This window comes from Bombus terrestris, chromosome 16, assembly GCF_910591885.1.
Source record: "Bombus terrestris chromosome 16, iyBomTerr1.2, whole genome shotgun sequence".
Taxonomy (NCBI): domain Eukaryota; kingdom Metazoa; phylum Arthropoda; class Insecta; order Hymenoptera; family Apidae; genus Bombus; species Bombus terrestris.
This window is the reverse complement of record NC_063284.1, coordinates 3,379,665-3,406,864: the sequence shown is the minus strand read 5'-3', so window position 1 is coordinate 3,406,864 and position 27,200 is coordinate 3,379,665. Positions and strand designations below refer to the sequence as shown.

Below are 27,200 nucleotides of genomic sequence, written 5' to 3'. Positions count from 1 at the left end.
TCGTATTTCTGAGAATGTAATAAAAAGGATATAAGCTGAGTGGAAGATTGTCTTGCCTAACTAGTATTATAGATAGCGCAATAGTTTGGATATCTTTTTGTATTATATGCAATCGTGGTACTTTGAAATTTTCTACGAACTCGTAAAAATCCGCAAAAATCTACTAATCTGAATGTAACTGCAAAGTGAAAAGAAGTTTGAATTTAACCTAAACGAGTAATCCTAACCTATACCTAGTCCTGTTTCTCGACCAAACAGTGATAGAATTTAGTCTTACTACGAATTTCAGGTCTAATCTTAGCCCTAACCTAAACCCAATTTACGTCTCATCGAGGCTTAATTTTATTTACGGTATTTCTAAGACGTGCAGTCCATTGTAACTACCTATTACGACGTATAAAGGGTATTAGTATAAAGTATAGTTTAATTGACTGAAATAGTTGAGGTCTAACCTAAACGTAACACCATAACTCATCCTGACCAACGTTAAACTCAATCCTAACCTATACCTACTCCTGTTTTCTAACCAAACAGTGATCAAATTTAGTCTTACTACGAATTTCAAGTTTGATATTAGTCCTAACGTAAACCTAATTTAGGTTCCATTCAGACCTAATTTCAATTTGCAGTATTTCTAAGACGCGCAGTCCATTATGACTGCTTATTGCGACGTATGAAGGATATTAGTATAAAGGATACTTTAATTGGCTCAAAAACCAGAGTACAGTGACGTGGAAAAATTCTTGCGAAACCGTGTCGTATTAATCTAACTTCTGCTTACTGATGAAGGGACTTCTTGCGAGGGGTTCTAGTTAAAACGAATTCTTCCTCCTCGATCATTTCTTTAGCCAGGCCTGACGGCCGCCAATTCTCAATCTACCAAGTGTTTTTAAAACGGGGCACCGGCTAATTTATCGAGCCATCAACCCAAACGCCTTCGATGTTTCCCTCAATTTCAAGTCTCGCTATTATTCATCGGTTCTTCGATCATTCTTTATAAAAGAAGTATATTTCAACGCTCTCTTAAGGCCACCAACGACAACGACATCGGTTGTTGTAATTTCTAACCTTAACAGAGACAGAACCGTCGTTTAACGCGTGTCCTCGGGCAAATTGGTATTTTAATTGATGGGGGTAGGAAAATAATTCGCAGAAATATATAAAGACAAATATACCTACGGTATTATAGTCTTTATAATGTTTAGAGAGCGAAACAAAGCTATGAAATATAGAAAATATACTTTCATTTATTTAGGAAGGAAAATTAGTAGGAAAATTAGATTTGATTTGAAATTCATAATAAGAATAACTTCCATCGCTGTTCGATAAAAAATACTGTCAAGTACAGATTAGGATTCATTTTTATGAAATTTTTCATATTTTTATAATTATAATTGTAAAGGACATTATAAATGGGAAGATTGAAGAATTTGGATTTTTATTGAAAAATGTTCTACATACCCGCGAGGATACTGTAACATGGAATTCAAGTGTAGTTTCCCTTCCTAAACAGTCATTAATAATGCTAAAAGATGGTGTCACAGTGTCGCCTCTATGGGGAAAAAACCCAAGTGCCAATAAACGCTAGTTAATCGTTTCTGGGTTTTTGTCTATGTTATCTACCCAAACGAATGGAACACTGAGTTTTTTTACAGCTAAGATGGGGCACATACTATATGGTTCTGCTCCAGACATTTTTTTTTTTTTTTTCTACGAATTCAGGCTACGTTAGTGGATATGTTTCCTTTTCCTCTTGAACATCTTGTTTTTTGACACCTACAATTGTAGCACAAACACTCTTCGACTGAAGACTTCTCCCAGACAACGCTGTAAGTGGCGGACATCAAATTTCTTAAGAGCGAAACTTGATATTATTCTCGAAATTTAATTTGTTTTGATTATTATAAGATCTTGTGAATGTGCAAAAGACAATCCAAGTGCGTCACGAAACTTTTTTATTTTTCTACCAGTATAGTGGAATTTCATTAGAAACAGGACCGTATTTGTAAAAATGTCTCCTCTTAGTTGTAGAGAAAATTGAACGTGCCGTTCATTTAAATTTGCAAGCACTGTAAGTACCAATTCTGTTTGTCTCGAGATAGCTGGTATAAAAGACAACAAATATATTTTCTCAAGGTGGTTTTTCTATCGTTATTACAAAAGTATATTTTATAATATTCCACATGTTCGAACCTACTTACCATTTAATGCCACTTACATTGTTTTATATAGATGCGATGTTAGACGTACCGGTGGTATCACCTTTTAACGCTGTTAGCAATTACTTACAAATGAAAATTGCTCTTTAATTCTATACTACGATATTCCCACTCGTATGTAGGCCATTACACGATAAAAAAACATTTTTTCATTTTTGCACTTGCAGTGTTGCCTATGATAAATCTTCAATTAAAGAAATTCATCCTATCTATTTGCTTCAGCCTCGGATTCTTTTATGAGTATTGCGCTTGAAGTAGACTCGAACATGTCCTTAAAAAAATCCTTAAAAGGAAACAAAAAAAGGAAGGTACGGTTACCGTTTAAATCCTAGAAAATGAACCTTGAAAGAATTCATAAATGCCTGCGGAATTTGATCCCGTCACTGCCGGATAAGCTGCCTCGGGAGAAACCGACGAGCCCACGTTGACAACTAAAAAAAAAAAGGGGGAAAAAATACAGAAAAAAATGCTAGAAACCCGCAAAAATCGAGGATCGGTTGATGGAAACATGGATAGGAAGCGGCAGTTGGATTTTCATGCAATGAAAAACAGCGGCGCCGATGGGACCGTTGAAAAATTACCATTTCACCGACTGCTATTCGCCATCTCTCTCTGGCTTGCAGGTGGATGGCAGGCCTCGAAACGGGACAAATGAATTTCTGTTTTCATCGCACAGAACGATTACGAGCAATTCATCGACGCAAACCCGTAAATTCCGCGAAATCGATAACGGCACTCGTTTTCCCCCCATTATCGTTAATGCGACGTCGCAAGAGAAACAGCCAGAGCCCCGATGATGGCACACGCGCTTAATAACCGATGGTTTCATCGACTTTAATGGGATTGCCACGAGAATAGGATATGTATCGGCCAACCGAACGTTTCCTCTCGTTTCGATAACGCGTGTTAGAGTGGGACGCAGGATATTGAAAAGCAGGGTAGAAACGTCGTGGACAATCGTCCACGTCATTAACTCGTGGCCGGCAAAGTGGTTCTCTTTTTTAATCGAGATGCGTGCTACCTCTTGGTTTTTCATCGGGAAATGTATCGACCGGGTCGTTTGAACCGCTCCTTTGAAACCTGTTTTTCTGCTACATGTGCTATACCGTGGTCTCATCAATCTCAAATACGGGGCAAATACAGGGTGTTCCGATAATCGCGGTGCAATTGCGATTCTAGAGTATGTTTGGCTGAAAATGCTAAAATATTTGGAAAAATACGACTGAGAAAATGTTGCAGGTGAAAGTTGTGTAGTATCGACTATGATTTTTTCTATTTTATCTCGCGATGACCTTGAAATGTCATGCGAAAGTTACATTAAATTTTTCAAACAGAGATCTGTATTTTTACTATATATTTTTGTAGCTAACAGATGTGGACATTCAATTTCGACAAGCCACCAGCATTAGCACATACTGTAGGTAAAGAGATGGCAGAAATATAAAAAATTTCATTGAGCACATTACATGTACACTCTCGTGTTATACTCCTCCTATTATAATATTTAGAACTTAAAAAAATTGCTGTATTAAAAATTCCTACGCTAAAAATTAGTTCAAATTTCAGTATTATCGTAATACACCTATCGTCGTACTCCTATCATTTTCGAGAAAGTATATAAAATATACAAAGTACAGTACTCGTTATAACGTTACAAGATTTGTTTCAGCCCCTATATATTGCCACGACTTTATATATTTGTCATTATATAATTCCGTATATTATTTTTCTACCCTCGGAGAATGTTTTAAATTGGATGAAAATATGAAAGACTCGTTATTGGACGATAACCGAGCTCGGAAAACTGAGAGGAATATAATAGCCAAACTGGAAAATCCCGTAGCCAGAATTGCCCTTCTCCACGATAATTTCGAGCAATTTCAAGCGGTCGTATAGCCAGCGACACAGTGTTCCTGAAAATCTTGCAGCGGGTAGGATTAAGTGGGCGTCAGCGTCGATTTTCAGCGTCAGCCGGCGTTCACGAATGGGGTGAGCTGCGTGAACAGAGAGGGGTGGAACAGAGCCTGTGGCCCGAGCGTGTATCGTGGCCGTCAACAAGCGTGCAACTTTCACGAGGACTTTATCCAGCCGCGGCCGTTACACGACGACCCATTTCCGCGAGAACATCTACACACTCTCTTGCACGCCTAAGCTTCGTAAGATAATTGTTCATCGGGAAAGCAGGCGTTTGTACGCGTGTGTGGGTGTGTCGAGCGTCAACTCGTGGTCGCGTTAACGCTGGTGCACGCGAAACTCCACGCTGTTTCCGTTTATCGCGGCGAGATCAATCCACAATATATACCAGTTTCGCCCCAATTCTCGATCGCGCTTGTTGGAACCTCTCTTCGTACGTAGGGGTGAGCATTCGTCAGCCTTAACTAGCAGTTGTTGACTATTGGCTTGAGTAATAAGTTCATTCTCGTTTCACTGGAGTGGTTCGAAGAATAGTAAACAAGTTGTTGGAAACGTGTAAAGGTTCGTGTACCTGAATTTTTTATGAGAAATATATATACATACAAGGGGCCGAAAAAAGTCAGTAATGTCCGGATATATGATTACCGATGGGGACCGTCCATTTGGCCATATAGATCCGAAGGAGTGACTTTCCGAGAATTTGCTCGCATTATCTGACTCCTGTTCACTCTGGCGTGCATTCGTCGCGAATAAGAGCGAGAAGGGAACAGTGCGAGCGAGACAGAATAAGTAGAGTGTAATAAGATATTACAGAGTCAGGTTATATCTTACTTCTAATCACATATTACACACAGTTGTATGTGGACAAAGATCGGGACCGGAAGTATTCATAGTTGCCGAGAGGTGGCCTTCCAAGAATTGCGCCAAATTATCCGACTCGTGCTCGCTCTACCGTGCTTTAGCGTGCGTGCATCAAAGGCTGGTGCATGAGAGCGAGAGAGAGAGAGAGAGAGAGAGAGAGAGAGAGAGAGAAAGAGAAAGAGAGGGAGAAGTAGGCAATGGGAGTGAGATAGAATAGATAGAGTGTTATAAGATACCTTAGAGTTAGATCCTTTCTTTCCCTTAATTGCATGTTTCTTTAGTTCCTGTTGAAATATTGTGAGTCAAATATAGTCATGTTTGGTATCATTTTGTTCGTACGAATCTCAACAATTCGATTCAGGCCATCTCGTAACTGTATAACAAACAATGAAAAAGTTTAGACTTTTCTTGTTCCGGTAATTCGATACCGGATCGAATTACGTCGATGGGGATCACAGATAACAGCGAGGTCTGGCTCGTGCCAGCAGTTTCAGAAATTGCTGGAGATAACTCGAGGCCATATAAGCGGACGAATTCGTGTCCATATACATATCCGGAACTACTGTACGTACATGTTAATAGAGATATACACTGATACATATACACTTTAGTAGATGTTATCTATGGGCTGCTCCAAAGTTGAATTTGATATATAAGCTTTTCTTTTGTTGAAATGTCTATACTTTTTTTGTGGCCCCTCTCTGTATACTTAAAGTTAGGGGCTCAAATAGAACGTATATATGTACAAATAGCATGCATGCTTTAGAAAAAGCTAATAATATTTAATGGATATATTATCCACCAAATGAATTTATTCCGGGGGTGCATATTCGCCAAGCTGAACTTTTAAGTCGTCGACTATTTTTCGACTATTCTTTTGGCCAGTCTCTTATCATTGAAAAACTTCCTCTCCTAACTACTTTTTAAATCTGTTCTTCAATAAGATACTTTTTATTAGATTAGTGACGTGCAACGTGTTTCTTTATCCAGCAAGTTTTTCAAATTGTTGAGCTACATCTTTTCCTTACAAAAATCCGTACTCCTTGGAAATACAACTTCTCGTCGTTCACTATCAAGACAAGTAAATCACGAAGGTGAAAGCTGAACGTAATGGCATTATATCGAACCAGGTGTTTCTTAATACAAAAAGAACAGAGGTTGGAACAAAACTACAAAGCAAAGAGGGACATTTATTGTAGAAATCTGACGGTACTTTTCGACCAACCCAATAGGTAACGTGAAAAAGTCGACAGGTTTGGAAATTGGTTTTTAATCTCACTGGAAAAATGAACGCAGTTCAATGGGCGAAACGTGTCCATTATTAATAAACCGTCAGGATTTTTCCCATATGGGGACACCTCTGACCCTCACCTGGCCCAGGAAGCCTATCTAAACACATCTGATGACGCTTCACCGATACACCCACGAGTGAGCACGTGCGCCCGTGAATGAGCGGCGGGTTTGTATAGGTCAGTGGTTCCCAAATTTCTCGTCGGCGATATTAGAGCCTGGATAGGCCAAGATATTATTCATACATCTACATTTTTCATATGGAGGCTATCACAGCTTGTCGAGAAACGTGTCATATTTTCTCTTCGTTCTTTTTTGCGACAAATATGGTGCCTTGAATGTTTGTACCTTTAACGCTCGAACTGTAAAAGGTAGAAGCAAAATTCTGTAGTAGGAATGAAAATCTAAATTTGTGTTTAATATAATATGAACATTTGTATATTAATAAATACAATATTGATTTCGTCGGAGTATACAAAAATACATTAAATTATTTAAAATTTCTAAATTCCTACTGTAGTATTATATTTAGGAAGCAAAACAAATTTCTGTCCAAGTTTTACTTTTTCATTTCTTTCCAAAGATATAAATTTGCATGGACATTCACGTTAACCTGAATATTTACTTTATAATATACACGTTACACTTGACGACGTGATAACGTGTTATACATGATAAGAGTTTAAATATCATTATTTATATACTGAAACGTTGAAATCTCGAATTCTGGTGTAAAAATAGATAAAAGTCGGAAAAAGAGATTTTTCCATTGGACCTTCCATTTCCGAGATAATCGATGGCAAAGATTCATGGGTTGTCCGACACCAGGTGTCGTTCACCCACGAATTTTCGGTATCGATTCTCTCGTGAACCGGACGTTCTACGAAAAAATACCACTCTTTATTTTTCACGTGTTTTTTTCCGCAGAAACGGATAGTATGGATAAAAATTCCGCGAAACGCACGATAAAATAGTTATTTCTAAATAGTTATTTGGGTGCCACTGGGCCAGGGACATCCGTGAAATTTTTCCATCGTCACGGTACACCGCGTGCGATTGAAACGCACCAGCAGATGGTACCCGTCATACATGGGCGTGCCACCAAGGGACGTTTTAATCGCTTAAAATCGTCGTTAATTGAAAATGAGTCAATTTACGCGTGGAAGAAGACCGCCATTGGATGACGCACAGTATTTAACAACTGCTGTCTGACCGGCAAAGTGTCATAATGTTCCTCATTTTCTATTATCTACTTTTTAGTCCTTTTAGTTTTCCATTTTCCTTTTTAATTTTCTATTTTGTTTGTTAATTTTCCAAATCCTTAAAGATCCCTAATTACAGGTCCTGATCATTGAATTAGGACCATACACAAAAAGTTCACTTGTCTAAGCGCAACGCCATATAGAACTAACCAACTTCACTCTGTGTTAGTTTGTTAATTTCGTTACACGATTAACATTCGTTTCTAAAGGAACAAATGACTTTCTTCCATAAGTTCATTTACTGCAATAGAATGACTTTAGATTAAGGTTAGGTTGGGGCTAGGTTGGGTTAGGTTCACTGTTCGAATTCTAAGGCGAATTTGAAAATGTACCATTCGCATGAATTCTGGGGTTCTTGGTCACGTGTCAGCTGATATCGGTCTGCGTGGTACTTGACGATCTTTTTCACGGTCAGACCGCAACTTTAAAATACAGTGTGACGTCATGTCGGGTGACCAGGAATCGTCAGCCTTGGGACAAAAAAGGCTAATATCCGGTTAGATGACAACCGCCATGGGTGTGCTTGCAGTGGAACTGGCTTTTTTCACGGACCACCTCCAATTCTTTTATTCGGGGCCCTATGCCAGCCTACAATTCACTGGCAGAAAATTAAGGAAGTATATTAGATGCGGGTAGTGAATATTATAGTTAATTACGGTGGGCCGTAAAATTCGTCGAACATATGCTATACCAAACGACTATTTTTATTGGAATAAAATTTTACTGTTTTATTGAATTAGTACGTTTTACGCGGAGAAGTGGAAAAGGTGTGTTTTATGGTCGTTCTGTGAGTCAGAAAATAATTATGGTGTTAGATGTTTTAAGTACTTTATATAAATAATACGGTGCTCTTATAAAATACGCGAAGACCATTATGGACGAGTGGATATTTAACGTTTGCAAAATAGTGGTTTTATTTTGATAACAAAATTTTATCGGTCGATATAAATTAACTAAGAGTGTTTCATACGATTTTTTTTTTAGTATGAAAGTGGAGAATTTTAAAATTCAATGGACGTTGACCTTGGTCAAGAATTTCTATCCATAAGTGTCAATCAATAATTGATGGAAATATTTTCATTCCATAAATATTGAATCATCAGAGCGTTATCCCTGTTTTATAGAATGGATTGAAATCTAAGCTTAGTATCATGAATTCTAGTTATTTAATCGAATCCATCGGCGAAAGTATTTCAATTTCCAGGGGCTCTTTTTTTCTCGCAACAAATTCGCCAACGAACGTAACAGCCATTATTTCCACGGCCACTCGATCGGACTGCAATTCTCCTTGATGAAATTTTTCAATTTCGGCTAACTTGCCGCAAATTCCACATAGAATGTGGCCACTCCAGCGAATAATATTCCAACGAACAACCGTTTGAAGCAAGTTAGTTATCTAACTGACTGGCTAGACTAACTCTAGCCATCGCATGAATTTTCCTAGTGCAGTCGAAACTCTCTGAACCTGGACACTTTGTTACATAAAACTCACGAGTCAGTTGCCTGACGAGTATTGGTACCCAGAATGTGCAAGATTAGCAGCAGAACGTATAAAGTAATTTTCGATTGCGGTTTATCGATTCAGAAAGAAAGGATTGCCCTTTAAAAGGAATATTATCAATTATCCTTAATGTTATTATTTAAGGATTACTTTTTTTAGAATCCTTAAAAATTTTATATAACTTCTCTATTAACTATAAATTCAATGTATTTAATTTTTGCATTTGGTATAATTTCAATACGACCAGTGTTCTTCCTGTTGAGGCAGAGTCACCGTGAAAAGTATCATGAAAATGAGAAAATTGAATTTCCTGTAGGAAGATCTGAATCTCGAAAATCTTTTTAATTAATGCAATGGTAGAGTAAAACGAATAGGTAAAATTACAGAGAAATTAAAATTCGTTTGATTATGATATTTTATTGACTGTCACGTGGAAGAAATTTTGTGTGCAAACATGTACATTGGGTTGGCAACTAAGTGATTGCGGATGTTGTCATTAGGTGGTAATGAGAAAATCCGCAATCACTTAGTTGCCAAGCCAATACATTTTTAGCGAAATTACTTGTTACAGAGAAATTTGAATTACAAAGAAGACAGTGGAGAAAGAAAGAGACGAACACACGGAGCTTAAAGTGGCAAACAATTTTTCTATTAGGACTCGGATTAATCAAATTTCGCGTATAAAAGTAGACACCTTTAATGGACAGGCAAGGCTTTTGTGAACATGAAATATTTTAATTAATAAAGTATTTCATTAGCAATCGCTTCGATCGAATTTTTTATGCAAGAATGTAAATTATCGAAGAGGACTACGTTTAGTAGGGAAAAATGTAATATAGAAATTTTTAATTAAAGAGAAAACGATAGGAAAGACATGCGAGTACACGGAGTTTCAAGTAACCAAAATTGGCGTATTAAGAGCATGAATTCTCAGTGAATAGGAATTTATTCTCGAGTATAAATTTACTACGGAAAAACGTTGTTTACGAAACAAAACAATGGAAAGAGAAATAAGTGGTTCACGACTTCGTTAACCAAGAAAATTTTCCATTAACCCACGAGGAGTGCTTTTTCCAACGGTCCAGAAGGTAACAAATATCTGTCATTAAAAACTGGCTAATTTTTCAAAAGTTGCAGAGAAATTGAGAAAAATTGGATTGATTGAAAAGAATTGAAAATACAATTGGATATTGTAGGTGAAAAATTAACACGAAAATATGGAATACAGTTCCTTTCGTTTCTGAGAAAATCGAGTTTGAAAAGTTGTCGAGTGTACTTAAACTTGGCTAAGTATCGATTCGCATTAAGTACGAGTAAGCAATTAGCAGGTAATTATACATGTGAAAATAAGTGAAAAATGTGAAGTAAAGTTTTTCCGTTTGTGGCCTCATTTCCACGCAAATAAAGTTTGAATATGTTTTGTTAAGAACCGATGTGATATACGCGCACATTTTTAAATGTATTTTTCTCGAAAAGGAAGCATCGTACGAAGAAATTTTATTCCACGCTTTTCACTTATTTTTACGCGTAGTTTAACCCCCTGTTGATTATTTGCTCTTGCTCAGTGCGAAATTATTTTATTTCGTTATACTTGTCAAATTTACCAGTTCGATTTTCTCGGAAACGAGACGTCGTGTGAAAATACCGTATCCCATATTTTCGCCTTATTTTTCTTCGAAAAATCGCTCCGTGTCTAATTGTATCATTAATTACGGACCACCCTGTATAATTAACTACGTTAATTGAAAATATGTCAAAGTAGAAAATTACGTTTGCATTTAAAAAATGATCCTTCAACGAAGGTTTATGAAAATGTATTTTCTGAAATTGAAAGGGGGTGATTGGCAGAATAAAATAAGCGGGTCGAATAAACGGTGAAATGGTCCCGGTTTTGTTATTGCACGCCAGCTAATGGACCTACTATTTTTTTCCTTTCTATCTCTTTCTCTCTTTTCCGTTTTCTTTTTTTTTTATGAAAATTCATACGCGTCTCGTAACGGGCGCACTAGTAATTTGTCCGCCGGTTTCCGCGGATCAATAACCTACTTTTATGATTAATATATACGGTACACCGTCCAGGATTATTCGAATGTTCGCTTTAATACGAGCTGTACAGCCACGGTTTTAATATCCTCCTCCTGGAAGAGAGCTGGCCTTCGTCTACCTTTTAATACCACCCTGTGTCATGAATAGCTAACAAAATGGAACACCACGTGAAAATCCTTTTCTCATTCTTGTCGAATGTCTGTCAATAGTTACAAATTTCAACTATTATCTTCCTGAAAATTTGTCGTTCATTATGCAATTTTTTGATATTTTCGCGTGCCACAATTCTGTCTTGGACCTCTGGTTTGACAAGTGGCTAGAATTCGTCGAGGGACTAGATGACGCATTGGTCAGACGTGTATTGTCTGATCGTTGCAACTCATACTACTCGTGCAAGTGGTATGAGTCATTTATACTATGAACAAAGACTGCAAGTAGAATCACCTTTAACACGGCTGACATTCTTAGCGTATCAAATAGCTAGCTAGGCTTCGTTAAGAATCTACTGAGATATTGGTCAGACGTGTATTGTCTGATCGTTGCAACTTATACTACTCGTGCAAGTGGTATGATTCATTTATACTATAAACAAAGACTCCAAGTAGAATCACCTTTAACACGGCTGACATTCTTAGCGTATCAAATAGCTAGGTTTTGTTAAGAATCTACTTAGATACTAATGAGATGCGTGTTGTCTGGTCGTGGGCGATTATACTACTCGTGTTACTCACACAAGCGATATGATTTATCATCTATGATGAGATCAAGTTTAACACGAATATTCTTTTTAGTGTATGAGATAAGCTTTGTTAAGAATCTACTTAGATATTGGTCAGACGTGTATTGTCTGATCGTTACAACTTATACTACTCGTGCAAGTGGTATGAGTCACTTATACTATGAGTGAAGACTAAAAGTAGTATCACGTTTAACATGGCTGACATTCTTAGCGTATCAAATAGCTAGGTTTTGTTAAGGATCTACTTAGATACTAGTCAGACGCGTGTTGTCTGGTCGTGGACGATTATACTACTCGTTTTACTCACGCAAGCGATATGATTTATCTATAATGAGATCAAGTTTAACACGAATATTCTTCGTAACGTATCAGATAGCTAGGCGTCGTTAGGGGTCTAGTTAAATATTGGTCGGACGTGTGTCGTTTGAACGTACACTACTTATACTACTGATACAAGTAGTATGAGTCAGTTATAATGTAAGCAAAGACTAGAGCTGAAATCAAGCTTAACGTATAGAATATTTTTAATAGAAAAAATACAATGAGATATAAATTGAAGTACGCTATCTTTTTCTATACTGAAATTCTAAATGACTCACTGACTTAGAGAATAACGCGCAGCCCAAACTCCTCGACCTAGGAGGTCGAACTTTTGAGAAAAGCTTCTGCTCACCGACGTAAGCAACCACTAAGAAGGGACTTTTCGAAATTCCACTTCCAGATGATAAAAGTGGTAGTAAAAATTTCATTCTTTTTAACAAACGACTCGACCAATAACCATGAAATGTTAGAAATACTCTCCTCAGATTTACTATACTCGTTTAATTTCACAGAAATTTCGATTTTCAATTTTCCAATGTCAGAGTGCGCTAAATGATACCAAAGGAAGCTGTATGTCCAGAAAATCGGAGAATGCAACTCGAGCACAGGCCCATTACCAAAAGTATCCAACAAAGTTCTACGGTCCCCACAGATGCAAAACACCCTCGGTCAATTCGTCACGGGTCAAATATTCCTCTCGCGCTATTTTTCTTTCTCCGTAAAATGTTCATCCACTTACGTTTGACGAATCCGCGGAACCAGCGGAGAAGTTGGTCCCGTTAATTGGCCCCAACGGGAACAGTCGATCTATCAGTGTTCGTTGTAAGTTCGGTCCGTGGAAAGCGAAAGAAGTGTCAGAGGTCCAGGAGTGGCGAGAGGCGTTGCCGGTCTCTCGACTGTTGAAAGAGGGGGAAAAAAGCTACGTGGTGGCAGGTTAATTAGAAAACACTGGTCCAAGGCCGTGGAAAATCTGCTGCGGAACAAAGAGACAGGCGTTTGGAGTATTGCGGGAAAGTGGAACGGTAATTTCCGTTTTGCCGCGAGTTGCCCGGTTATTTCGAGACCGAATTACTCGGCTCTTTGACCCTCGCCTTGCCTCACCAACCAATCAAGAGAAACTGCTAGGGATTAGAGATTTGTGTGTACGCGTCTTTTCATCGATAGGGCCCAGCCAGAGTTTTAATTAATCACGTTCTCATACGCGCACGGTTATTGCAACTTCTCTCCACGTTGGACAAGTTGGAACCATTGTTTAGCCCTTTGTTCGGTCGATTCGACGAGCGATCGATGGAAGCGAAGGAGCGTTAACGAGGCCGATCTCGCGGATAATATTTCCCTGGCTTCCTTTTCTCATTAACCGGGGCAGTTTCGTTGGTACGTAAAGCCAAACGTCTAAACCAACTACTTCAACGACCACGTAAAACCCGAGAATTTGTTTAACTGCGGTTCTCGGTTCGATTTTGTGAATGGAGGCTGTAAATGATCACGAGGGTTTTACTTTTTTATTTTTCACTATTTCTGAGAAACTGATCCTTCGTGCTCTAAATTTAACTGAACTAGCTGGTCCATTGTATTTATTTTCTGGCTCTAGCGCTATGCTACCGGTTCGTTTTGAGACTAATTCTATTATTTAGTTTGGGGAAGCTTCACATTTTGTCGAGTAAAGGCATTTGGGAATTTAGCAGCTAGTCCTCTTTGGTTTTAGCGGTTGAAGTGAGCTTGGAATGTCGTATCTTGTACTTAGATTTCATTTGAATTTTAGTTATATGACATTTTATTATCAACTCTAATTTTTCCCTAGAATTTATTTTAAATAATAATTACTAATTGTTTATATACTTCGTTACTAATTGATTACTAATTCATCTATATACTTCAAATGTACTTTTTTCCTAAAAATTAAATAAGCAGAAAAAAGGTATATTTATGTAGTATCGCGGAGAAAAAGGCCTAAGATATCGGTCGAACCATAAGCAGTGTCGCGAGAGACGAGGCGTCGTTGGGTCCATCAATGTGTCGACGGTCCTTTCAAGCGAATAGTTTCGTAGAAAAGGCCTACGTGACCCTGGCCACGGGTGTTTGCGGAACACATGCGTGGTGGAAAAAGACAAAAGGATGCTAGAGATAGAGTTAGTTAGGAGTCGGACAGTGTTAGTTGAGAAGTCAGAGAGAGAGTGAGTGCAGAAGCCGGAGAGTGTGAGTGGAGGAGCCGGAGAGTGGTAGTTGAGAGCCGAGTATGATAATAAGGCGTACGACGATATTGTAATCAGTTCGTTGTATTGAATATCACTTGTTAAACCAAAACATCATTACTTGTCCTTACTCTAAGACCCATTGAGTTACTACATTTATGTAGAAAATTTTCCTATAATTTCCACGCTTTGACTAGTTTGCATGAAAAATAATATGTAATATGTAATATTCGAAAGCCATGGTAAGAATTTTTTTGGTTAATTTTTATCTCCTTTTTCCTCCAAACACGTGAACATCTATGACCTAATTATTGCCAAATTATTAACAAATTATTGACGTGATATTGCCTGGCAGACAATAGACATTGTGCCAGGGGTATTTCCTTTGTTCGAATCTTGTCGTGGCTTCTTAAGCGTCCACGGTTTCGATGGAAATGAGGTTTTACAGTTCTCTCATAGATATGGAGCTCTTAATGTATTAAGGAGTATGTTAAGTTGGTATGTGTGCCAAGATAGAGTGGTTCAGGGGAGGTAATATTCTGCAATTAAGCCTGTGGACAAGCTAGGGATTTCAGAGGAGCTTGCCAGCAAATTTGCTGTCATTTGTTATCACGAAATGATTTTACCTAGTACGGTATCTGGCTTAAGATGTACCAGCAAATATATTGCCAGGTGATGAGATGGTATCATCAACCAAATTACTCTGCCATTCTATGTACTCTGCTTACGATTAGTAGCCTAAAGACTTCGATTTTGCAAAAGATATTTTACTCGCAGAAACATTCACCTGTGACATTTTTTTGCCTTAAAATTAATATTTGTCCATTTTACTCGTCGAAAGTTACATCTGTCAAAACAAACAAAAAATTCGAAAAAAAATTTTTTTTAAATCAGATACTCGATGTGCCTCGAAAACGAGGTATAGCCCAGAGAGGTTTCGGTGCCTCGCTCATATTTATAAAAATACAAATTTGCATGAGCGTTTGCAGTTTCTAGTAACAAGCGAGATAGAGTGTAGGTAGGTGGCAGCACGTTCGTTCGACGTCGGTGTCTCTGGCGAACTCATCCAAAATCTGGCCGCAGACTTAATCACAGAATATTACCGACCCTAAATCACCGTGAACCTAGTACGGATACCTAGACTCAGGCATCCTCGTGGAAACTCGATTTCCACCACGTAATTCCATTTTCTCTAGCCTACCATCGACATTCTATGCTCCGTTGGAAACAGTCTTGATTAATTTTTTTTTCCTCCGACAGAACAGATACGATCAAAGTTTCAAGTATACCCCTCTTCTCTGTCTCTCTCTATTTCTCTTTTATTAATGTTGTTCTTTTTTTTGTTTTGTTTTTCGTGCCGCGAGAAAAAGTGGTAAGTGGGTCGAGGCTCTTTTTAACAGCAGCGCCCGTGCACGTGTTTGCAGTTGTATGTGTGCGTTTGTGGACGTGTGTGCTCATCGAGAAAAGGTTGGAGACGTCTCCGCACGAGACTCGACCAGAGATCGGACCAGGGATATCAACCCCTCGTTAGGATTGCTTCCATGTTTAGAAAATAAACTGAGAGGGAAAGGGGAAGCAGCACCCGTGGTTCTCCTACAGACGGAAAACACATGCGTGCCACGTCCTACCTTGGTGTTTAAATATTTTCCTCCACGTTGCAAACAAGCCCCCTTGGAATTCTCCCTTCGGTTTTGAAGCCGTTGGTTTGTTGGTTGCCTCGTGCCAGTGATCTGAGAGTTCAGACTGTCCTGCTTCTTCGACTCTTGAGTGATTAATCGAACCACCGTGTCGGAGGCTGTTCTAAATTGGTAGGTACGCCAGCGATCAGCCTGGGAACCGATGTAATGACTGATTTAGCAAGTGTATTAAATGGTTTGAAGATGTATGAGGCTGTTGGAAAGTTATTGCTTTCTTTAACATTTTTCATCGCCAGATTTTAAAATGGCTTGGATTATGGTTTGGCTTATATGTATGAACGTTCTACGTGGAAATTTATGTAAAGGACAGCTTGGGCATTTTAGGACAGTTTGAAGATGTATGAAGATGATGGACAGTTATTGCTTTCTTTAACACCTTTTATTGTTATATCTAAAAATGGCCTGAATTATGTTTGGGATAAATGTGTGAATGCTCTACGTGAAGATTTATGTAATGATTTTAGGACAGTTTGAAGATGTATGAAGATGTTGGACAGTTATTGCTTTTTTTAACATCTTTTATTGTTACATCTAAAAATGGTCTGGATTATGTTTGGGATAAATGTGTGAACGTTCTGTTTGGAAATTTATGTAAAGAGTGATTTTAGGATAATTTGAAGATGTATGAAGATGTTGGAAAGTGATTTCCTTCTTCCTATTTTTAATCGTTAGATTTGAAAATGGTTTGGATTATGTTTGGCTTACATGCATGAACGTTCTACGTGGAAATTTGTGTAAACAACGAAGTGAGAAGTGTGTGAAGTAATTTAAAAGTGTATGAACTAGTTGGAATTCTAATTTTCTACTTAAAGAAGACTTTTAAATTATGTTTGTCTTAAATGTCAACAAATAACTAACGCACTAAGCAAAAGTCAATGTATGGGCTGACTTGAAATCTGTGTTGAACAATTTTCACACGCGTATAAGCTACTTGGAAAGCGAGAAAAGCCATCCTCCTTTATCTCGCTGGTCTGCAGCTTTAAAAAATGTTCCACCACGCTGAACGATGTTCACAGAGAGAAGGCAGGAAATCTTGTGCTTTTCGAGGTTCTCCCGCGAATGTGAAAATTTAACAAGGATTTGGTGCATCATAACTGCACTTTTCAAGAAGCAGACAGAATTTTTTACCAGCTTCTTCTGCTCTCTTTGCTTCTGTGCTCAAAAATCACTGTTCTCAACAACTCCGCTACATCGGCGTGTAATTCAAACGCAGTTAAACTTCCACCAACGATCCCATCAACTTCAATATGTAACATCGTAAATCAAATATAACAGCTCCATACTATTCATGCTCGTCCTCATACTATGCTTCCTATTCGAATACCATGCGTGACATATATCGGTTCCTTCATTGTACTTGCCAAGTAGTCGATCATCACAGGCAAGTCTCGGACCTCGGGACGAATATTCACAAGTTCCTAGCGTTGAAAATCTAGCAACCATCACCGAGACCAACTTCTTACAATCAGATCGAATCATAAGAGTCAGAACTCTTCAAAATTATGTCAGAATTACAGTCAAAAAAAGAAAAAAGAAAAAAAAAGTGATTTTAAGCAAATGGAAAGTTTCCAACAAGCTGCTCACCAAGTTCCGGACCTACTCAACCGACGTTCGACTCTACTTGCAGGGACCTTTTTTATTTTCCTAAAGTGTTCACACAGCGTCCTGGAATCTGTCACGTTTGGACTCCAACGTACTTGAAAACCTCGTTGCTTTTTTCCAATTGCTTATAGAGGATTCGTGAATCTAGTTGATCAAGGTTTGAGCCTGCCTACAGCATACTTGAGCCCGTCAACTTCCACCAAGCACTCTATACAGCTCTGGTCATTTTTTCCCGGAACCAGCGATAAGAAACCAGCACTTTATTCACACTCCTCTATACTCACATTGTTCCGAGGAGCTTTACAGAAGCCAAAGGGTATCGACGATCAAACGTGTAGGTTATAACGAAGCTCGCTTTTAGTCAGTCAGACTAAATTGCTTTAGATGCAGTCAGTAAGACATCGGCAAATCAAATACAAAATTTCGTACATCTTTTTTGTCCATTGTTTCTGGAAGACGAATAGCCAAATTCGTCTTCCTGCTACCTGGTGAAATGTTGGCCTGGCAACTAAGTGATTGCGGATTTTGTCATTACCACCTATTGACAAACGCCGCAATCACTTAGTTGCCAAGCCAATACATCACCATTGTGGTATCGCGCGAGATTTCTCGCCTGTGAATAGCCAGACAGGTCGGACAGGCTGGCGCAGCGGCTATTTTCCGCGACAATGACTCGCGAAACGACAAACGCTGTCGATAAAACGGGTCCCGGTACACGCTAATGGCGGGATTAGCAGCACGATTTATTAGCATAATTCGAACGGTATTATAACGCTGGAAAATGGCCCACGTGTATTAATGGAATTCATAATCGCAAAAGTAATATTCATTGGGAGGATCTCACGACCCTGTTGGCCCGCAGTCTGTACAGGTTTTTAGGTTAACTGACTCTGGTAATCTTGACGATTCCATTCACGCGAAACTGTTGTTACGTTGTAGTTTCAGAAAGTCAGTTTTCCATATTTTTCCTGTCTCACCGTAGATCTTTGCGCATTTTTAGAATCTTCATGAACAGAGCTGAAAAAATGGTACCGTGGAGATATTGGGTTGGCAACTAAGTGGTTGCGGATGTTGTCATTAGATGGCAATGGCAAAATCCGCAATCACTTAGTTGCCAAGCCAATAGGAAGCAAAGTTCACGTTTTCGATATTCTAGGTGTCTCTGCGTTGTTATATTTCGTATATTATACTTACCCATAGATGTATAAAAATCCATAGTCTGCTTACCGGAAATCGATAATGTCGCGTGTTATTAATAATTTCGTTTAGATTAGGTCCGTTGCACAGGCGCCAGGTGTAGGCCATTCGAATAAAGAGATATCTCTTTCGGTCATGAAATTGTCAAATCACGGGGAAAATCGATGTTTGATTATGCAACTGGTGTCGTTGAGATGGCCCATATGGTAATTTCACGAGGTGTTGTTAAATATTCGTCGTGCATAGGAATTAATAATGGCGTCTGGATTGTTCAGGTTAGATGTGTTTCGCAAGATTCCCTTTAAGTTAGCTTTGCAAGTTGGCAAGTTGGCCCAAGTCACTCTATAAGCAATGTCCAATATTGGTTAAGGGTTGATAGTTCAGTCACTAACGTCAGCCTCTAACCAAACTTGTGTACTTCTTGACTCTTCTCACCTAGAAAACCATGATGTGTGATTTTCCAATCTACCTCTGGCTAACGTTAGCCATTTCCAGTTAACAGAGGTAGAATTTCCCTCGATTGACAGAAGCAGAATTAAAAAAAAAAAGAAAAAGAAAAAAAGAAAAATCATTTTCTACAAATTCTCACCGTGTGACTAAATTTACCTACTTTAATTTATTCCTTATGAATTACCAGTTAGAATTTCAACGACTAAAGAATTATTACGAAGTAGGGGAAAAGTTGAAGAGTGCTTGTAGAAAAGAGCGCAGGTGCGAAGAAACAAGCTTTTCAGCGGCAAAAGAAAACTTATGCGTTAATGTAGTCAAAATTCGTGAAAGAGAGAAAGGTAAAAAAGCCTGCTGTATGTGCCAGCTCGTATTTGTAAAGAAAACTCGGTGTTCCGTTCGTTTCTATAGATGGCATAGATAGAAGCAAAGAAACGACTGACTAATTGTTCATCGGTACTTGTATGTTTCTCTGTAGAGTGGACGTTGTGATATCGTATCTTCTGCAATAGAACGCCAAAGCTATCCAATTGCTACGCTTACAGTGTCGTTTACGAGCGCTCCTCGATTTTGTTTTAATCGTAAGAGCAGACGTAGGTAAGAATGGTTCGTCGGTAATTAAGAACAAAGGAGAAAGGAAAACAGGTCTGCTTCTTACCGATAGTCGGAATTAAAGATCGAGCCAGATCTTAAAACGTGGAAAGAGGTAGCTGTGTTTGAATAGCGGATATATTCCTTGATACAGATATTCATAAGAGAGAGACCTCTCTACATCACAGTTTGACTTCTTTATTTTTGCACTCTCACGAACATAACCTAAAAATGGGGTACGACTCTTAAGAATTCATGTCAGGACTGCGTCTCATACATATAAACTTATCGAAGTCTGTCTCCAAAGCGAGATGCCAAACAGAACGCGTTTGCTCGGGTTTCCCCTCATAAACAACCGATGTCGAACTTCTTTCACTGCCTAAATTTAGTCGCCGAGTCACTATGATCGGTAGCAACCCCAAATGCCATAAAACTAGAAGGAATTATTTCTGATTCCGAGAATCCTTGCTTTGATGTGTTGGTCGAGTGTTAGAATAATAAAGATCATCGTTCTTCCCTTTCTTCGTCGACACTGAAAACGAGTTCCAGGTATCTTTTTTTAGAAATTTTTTATCCTCAATTTACCTTTATTACAAAAAGGTGTATTCTCTTTAAACAAAGGACTTGGATGTAAAGGGGGGAATAAACGAATGGTGTTTAGACTTGGAAATCATTCTTTTGTCCTGTTTAAGTGGCTGCAAAAGGATTCTAGTTATTTTTCGAAAATTTTTTTATCCGCATTTCGAAGAGAAACTTTTTTCTATTTTTCCTTTCTTTTTTTTTGCAAAAATATATTCTCTTAAAACAAAGGATTTGAAAACAAAAAGAAGACAGAAGTATGGCGTTTATATTGTAGTTGGAAATTATTCTTTCTTCTTTTTAAAACACCGAGGTGGCTAGGAGAAAAATTCTAGTTAAAAATACTTTATTTACATTTTAAATAAAAACACTAGATAGCAAGAAACTTCCCTAGGAAAATATTTTTTTGAAATAAGCATAAAGCATAAAAGAAACAAAAGAACGTTGTTTAGATTTAAAAATTTGATCAAGTTGGGAAATGGCCGCTTCCTGACCAGAGTGTTCCGCAAGCCAGTAAATATTTACGCTAGAACGAGATCCAGGGATGTAAAATAAACGTCCGTTTTAACGTTAATGAGAAGAAGTATATAGCCGCGATGCATCATCATTGCCGGTCGCGATAACGTCGCGCGTCGTTTACGTATTATTGTAAAACATATTACCTGTGATATCTAGCTTGCTTTTTTCTCTGTCAGGTAACAGCGACGTACGTGGGGAGCGGGTATTAAATAAATCAAGAGTCTCTCATCGCGAGCACGGCTGGCAAACAGCCGGAAAATTTGTCTGTTTTTAATTTAATATTTTACATCGCGCGGAGAATAATGCTAATATACAACGTCGCCTGTGTGCGCATGCGCGCACAAAATGTGTATCCTCCTACGGGAATAGCAAACACATACATGTTCTACCACGCAAAAAATATCCGGGCACTTGTTTATTTTTAATTACGAAATTAAAAATGATTTTATTCTTTATCTTCACTTACAGCTGTTTATCGGCTGATCATCAATTTGTACAACCTAACCTTAATTCGGGTAAGACCACCTACTGCGAATCAAGGTATGGTGAATCGATTAGATAGAAACAATTGGATTTTCAAAAACATCGAGCAAAAATCTTCATCACCTTTGTCGCTATAAGTCGCAAAAGAATTTATATCTTTGTTGAAAGCCACGAGACCGCTGCCATAACCTAAAGTCCATTCCTGACTAGAGTTATTTGTCATATTCAAGCACTGTGTTTATAATAAATTGACCAAAGTGTCCGGATACTTAGCAGCAACAGACTACAGGTTAAAACGTTCTTCCCCGCCCCTCTCCAATTTGTTTTTCGTATTATCTTCTGAACATAGTCTCTCTCGTAGTCGTTATTTTCCCTACTATCGAAGACTTCAATTATTTTCCGGGATTTGGAAGGAGCACGAGGCGCTTACCTATTATCTCACATGAACAATAACTCCGTCATCGACGAAGTGACACCATTTTGCGGCCATTGTCGAATGAATTATGTACGCCGCTCGAAACAATTGGGACTACGTGGGATCAGTTGTCGACGCAAATTGCATTCGTAGTAGAGAAGCGAAATTTGTCTACGTTCCCGCGCAATCGTCTCGATATCATCTGACATAGTCACGTTTTCGATATAGAGCGCGGTACTGAGGCATGTCGTGCAGAATTAAAAAGCAGCCGAGTAGGATGATGTTGTAGGACTTACATAACCTAAATTCAAAGAAGTCTATTTTTGTATTAGACCTTGTAGGGATGTGGTCGAACACCGTGACTGCAATATCGTGCAAAATTCTTCGTTGGAGGTTATAAATGAACACGTTACCCTATTGAAGGGTCTACCATAACCTAAATGCAAGTAAAAAGCGTTCGTGGTTCAAGATACAGAAAGTCGATGAAATATATTGAGTTTCCAAAAACATCGAACAAAAATCTTCGTTAGAGGACATAAAAAAATTTGGAGCCTCGTTAAAAGACACAAAATTAGCCTCATAAGCTAACTTTAAATAAATCCATTTACGGATACAACTACAAGAGTCTGTTATATATTGTATCCAATATTGTACGTTCCATAACCTAAATATGAATAGCACCATTCGTGAATCATCCTATAGGGAGTCGATAGAACATGGCGTTTTCAAGAAATATCGTCGTTGAAGGAGTCGTTCGTCAGTGGGAAGCGAGGAGGAAAAAGCCCGCAGCCTCGTTGAAAGCCACTAAAACCAGGCGCGCGCTCGCCTAACCTACAAACCGCCTAGCATTGTTTTTCCGGAGATGCGATTACCGCTCATTAGAGGGACTACCGTGTACACGGAACGAGAGCGATTATTGTCATTGGGGGAACGCGTGTGTCGCCGGTGAACGTTCCTTTGTCCCCGGGAACGATTTATCCCGGAGCGGTGAGCACGAGCGCGGCCCAACGTTCGCTTTTTAAATACGTTCCGCCTTTTTGTCTGGTTTTCTACATATATCGAAATACCTGGCCGAGCGAGAGATTCGCTCTCCGTCTCGAACGTTTCCCTCATTTTTTCACGACCATTGAAACCTATAGAAATATCTTCTTTCTTTGTCACGATTGCAACATGCCCCTCCCCCTCTTCTCTACGTTCTCCGTTTCTTCCCTCCCTACCCCGACCGGATCCGCTCCTACACCCCTCCACTGCCATTGCGCCTTCGCCAGTTCCACGAATCAGCCGGTTCTTTCTGACGTACCGCGAATGCACCGAACGTTTTTCATCGCTCGCGAGCCGGAATCGTTGAACGGAACGCAAAATGCCGCGCTATGCACGTCGATGCCGCGAAGCTTTCGGCAATCACGCGTTAACGTATTGCAATTTTATTTTGATGCGAGTAATCGTTCATGTTGGCTGATCAGGTGAACAGTGGCCCATATAGTATATTTCGCGATGGTATAGCCAAGTTCACACGTAGTAGACGGATTTTCGAATTTGATTTTTTTTGGAGGAATGCTATATAATTCAGAAATATAGAAATTTTGTTTACCACAGAAGTACGCGCTCTGTCTACAAAATAACCGAACTTTTTAAAAGTAAAGCAGAGACATTGTTTCGAGGAAAATGTCTCTCGGTCGAACGTCGATAGCTCGTATCTTTGTAAATCGAAAACCTCTACAAGACTACAATTTTGTTCGTTCCTTTCCGTTCCGCTGCGAAAACCTCTGAAAGTCGAAGTAAAACTTACCTTAACTCGAATTATTCGCCACGTGTTCAGATGCATTATTTTACCTCGTAATTGGAATTTATAATAGCCAGACCTCTATAAGTCGAAGTTTACTTCTATAAGTCGAACTTCTATCGCTGCAGTTTCTACGAGTGAAGTGTACCTATAGCTACATTATGTGTAAACCAATCTTTCGATATCGTCTCTTCTCTTCCAACTTTTAGGATTGTCTCGAGTAACGTGAGACGAATCAAGCCGTATCACTTCCTCTTCGCCCTTCGGCCACATGCGACGACCACATGCATATCCATGAAAGCTAATCGTTATTCTTCGGTCGAACGCATAATTGCCATCGTCAGTCGCGTCTTTAACTTTTGCATTTATGTACGTTGAATGAAATGAGTTGTAAGAGGAAGCTCGAAATGCTAACACCATTTGAAAAGGTGAACGTAATTGTCTTCGTGGAAAGCTTCTGTACGTCGAATTTTTATTCAACGAGTCGAAACTTCTGTAACTCGAAGATTTTAGCTCTTCCTTTGAGGCTCGACATATAGATGTTCGACCGTAATATATTTCAGATCTTCTGTTCCACATAGAATCACCCACTTACCGACTGGGACAACCTATATAGTAGGAAGTAATTTTATTGGCATGAATGAGGCGTAGGAGCAATGGGATAAAAATAAGCAAGAAGTGGGTAGGTCGAGTCGGTGTGAACGGGCCATAACGTTGAAAACAAGACGAAACAAGCTCGATAGAGACTGCGACGCGGAAGAAATGAAGGGATAAAGAGTCGATCTGCGCGTTCACCTTTTGTCGCGTAATATTTTCCGATAAGTAGCGGAAGCATTGAAAGTAAATGTTCGGGAAATATAGAAGAGAAACGCGATGATAAGCGCGAAACCAGCCATGCACAGGGTGTCCTAAATTTGTCGAACGAAATAAATCAATGCATTCCACTTTACCGGTGCATTAATCAAACAGACAAAGATTTAAGTGCAGGTTAAATTTTGCTTTTGGATATCAGCACTACTTAACGAGCTCTTTTAATTTGTTTCTTATACCTTTTTATATCTGTTATGTATAGTTCGACCATAACGTTTTCGTAACACGAAGATTGCTTTTTTCGCGGTATTTTTTTACCTAACAGTTTTACCAGTTATTTGGAAAATTATTCTTAATTTGCAATCCAAATACAATCTACGATTCAAACTTAACCTATCCATGTTCAAATGTAATTCGAACCAAATCTGACCTAACCTAATTGAAATCTAAATTTGCATAGAGTAAATAAACTCAACGGTATAATTAACCGTACCGCGTGCTTAGACACAAACTGTAGCCAATATAAATTCCAATAAACGAATCTCATTCAGTGGAATGATAATATGCTTGTAAAACCAATCTTTGTCACATTAAAACCAGCTAAATTTCGTCCGATACATCCTAAACTCGTTAGATGAAACTTCGCTTATGAACGACGAAAAATGGAGGAACGATGTTGCAAAAAAAGCTCGCACGGGTGTAAAGAAGAAAAATGGATTCTCCTCGTGTCTTGATATTCGCGCTTTTAGGAGGACACGCGGTACGTAACGTGCGCGAAACGTAATAGCGTAATATCTTTCTGGAAGATATACGACAGACCTGATACACCGCGGCAATATAACCCAGTAGAACCATACCGGATCGTGTGAGAAAATGATTTTTGCTGGGGATTTTCGCGGCTGGATTCTCAGGGTCACGTGACTGACCTAATCGACACTGCACACGCTCGCTGTCTGGACTATTGAAGAAAAAAAAATGGAAGCCCCCGCGCGAGCTACAAGTCATACAAGGGCGTGGCTGTTTAAGGCTTGGAAAGGGAAATTCATCGGTGGGAAGAGTTATTGGTCGCTCGTGTGCCTTCGGTCTCGAATTTTGGTCCTGGTCACGCCAGTGTCCTACCGCGTGGCGACAAATAGCTGGCTGCCACGCGAGAACACTATCAGGCCGATAAAAGTGGCCACCTATCATTAAGACGTACAACCAGATACATCTGGTGGAAACGATATTTCTGAACGTCTACTAGCGGCGAACATTCGGATCTACCTGTTACATCGGCCCTAGTTATCGTTTTTAAAGTTTTGGAATGCTCGTTTCGTTGGGCTAAGTTTGATCAGGTTTAAGGTTAGGTTTGCAATCTATATATAATCGTTGTGTATACGCATAGATTCTAGTAGCGTGTTTCATATTTGTTTATAGAGAATAATAAAAAATTCGATTCGTGCAAATTTTCACGTAAAAATTCTAAGATTTCGACAAAATTGAACGAAACAGAGTATCAAGTTTATACGCGGCGTATGGACCAGCTCAAAGTTAGAAGCTACACTGTGAAATGTCAATATCGGTTCGTATCGCGTAAAACGAGAATATCCCTAGACGGACATTATGTTCTTAGTTCGGGGATTATGAGAAGGCACCAGCCAATTGACAATACCGGTCGCCCATCGATGTGCAAGACGGAGTTTGATGAAGTTTTCAGATGAAATTAAGCTATCGTCCTTTGGTGTGTACGAAAGCCGCGCTTAACCTTATCCCAGCAGCCATCTTTACTGCCTCATTTTCCGCATTAAGTCTCGCAATAGCGTGAATAAAAATAACCAAACTCTCGACTGGCCTGAAATAATAACACCAGGATCATTCCCACTACGCAATAAATTCCCTAGCAGTGTTATCTGGCTATTCACCAACACCTCATCGAATCCTCGTTGAGTAGAGGTTAGATAATTACGTGCCATAATTTTCCATTGATAATCATTAGAGAGAGACAGCGTTAATATGGGGAGATTAAGTGCACGGTACCTTGGAACATGGAAATCGATATAGGTTGAACAAACGGGATTATGTGATTAACACTAGTGTTACAAAATTCGTTAAAATAACGAGTCCCTATTTTCTTTTAAATGTAACAATCGTAATTGTCGTTATAATTGTTGAAAGGTGTGAAGGCTTTTGGTAAAATTAATATAGGCTTTTACTATAGTGTATATATTAAATATAGATATTAGTACACTGGTAATAAATTTTTATCGATATTTGTTTCTACATAGAAACATATATAAAATAAAATGTTTTCACACCAGGTGGATAAAATCAAATTTGAACGTTTCTCTGATATATTGTTCAGCCTGTTCGAAATTACTTTTTATAGGAACAAAAAAAAAAAAGAAAAAAAAACAGTTGGAGGTAATTTAACACAGTAATATGATACCTCAAATCGTTTGTTTGTTAGCAAAGCTGAAGGATGTGATTACGCGAGATTGAGTTCTCTTGAGGAAAAATCAGAAGAGAAGGATCTAGAATAACAATGAGAATTCATCACTGTGTTTTCCTACAACAGTACGAGATGTCTCTCTCTCTCTCTCTCTCTCTCTCTCTCTCTCTCTCTGTCTCCCTTCGTTTTCGCATGAATCCCTACAATAACATCGCGAAGCAAGTAATAACACCACCAGTTTCAGCAGAAATACGAGGTAGACGAAGGCAAATATAGTTCAGTGTGTTTCATCTCGACCGAGGAG

At 38.8% G+C, this 27,200-nt stretch overlaps 1 protein-coding gene and 1 long non-coding RNA gene across 5 annotated transcripts in view; one reads left to right on the top strand and one right to left on the bottom strand.

Annotated features, from left to right (window-relative positions):
* The window catches only part of LOC100650751, a 122,297-nt gene that overhangs the window by 59,468 nt on the left and 35,629 nt on the right, over positions 1-27,200 (top strand). The window lies entirely within an intron of this gene.
* LOC125386491 lies at positions 21,206-22,819 on the bottom strand. The gene is made up of 2 exons (XR_007226680.1): positions 21,891-22,819; positions 21,206-21,836 (listed from the first exon to the last, which is right to left on the bottom strand). It is a non-coding gene; the product is annotated as an uncharacterized LOC125386491 (long non-coding RNA).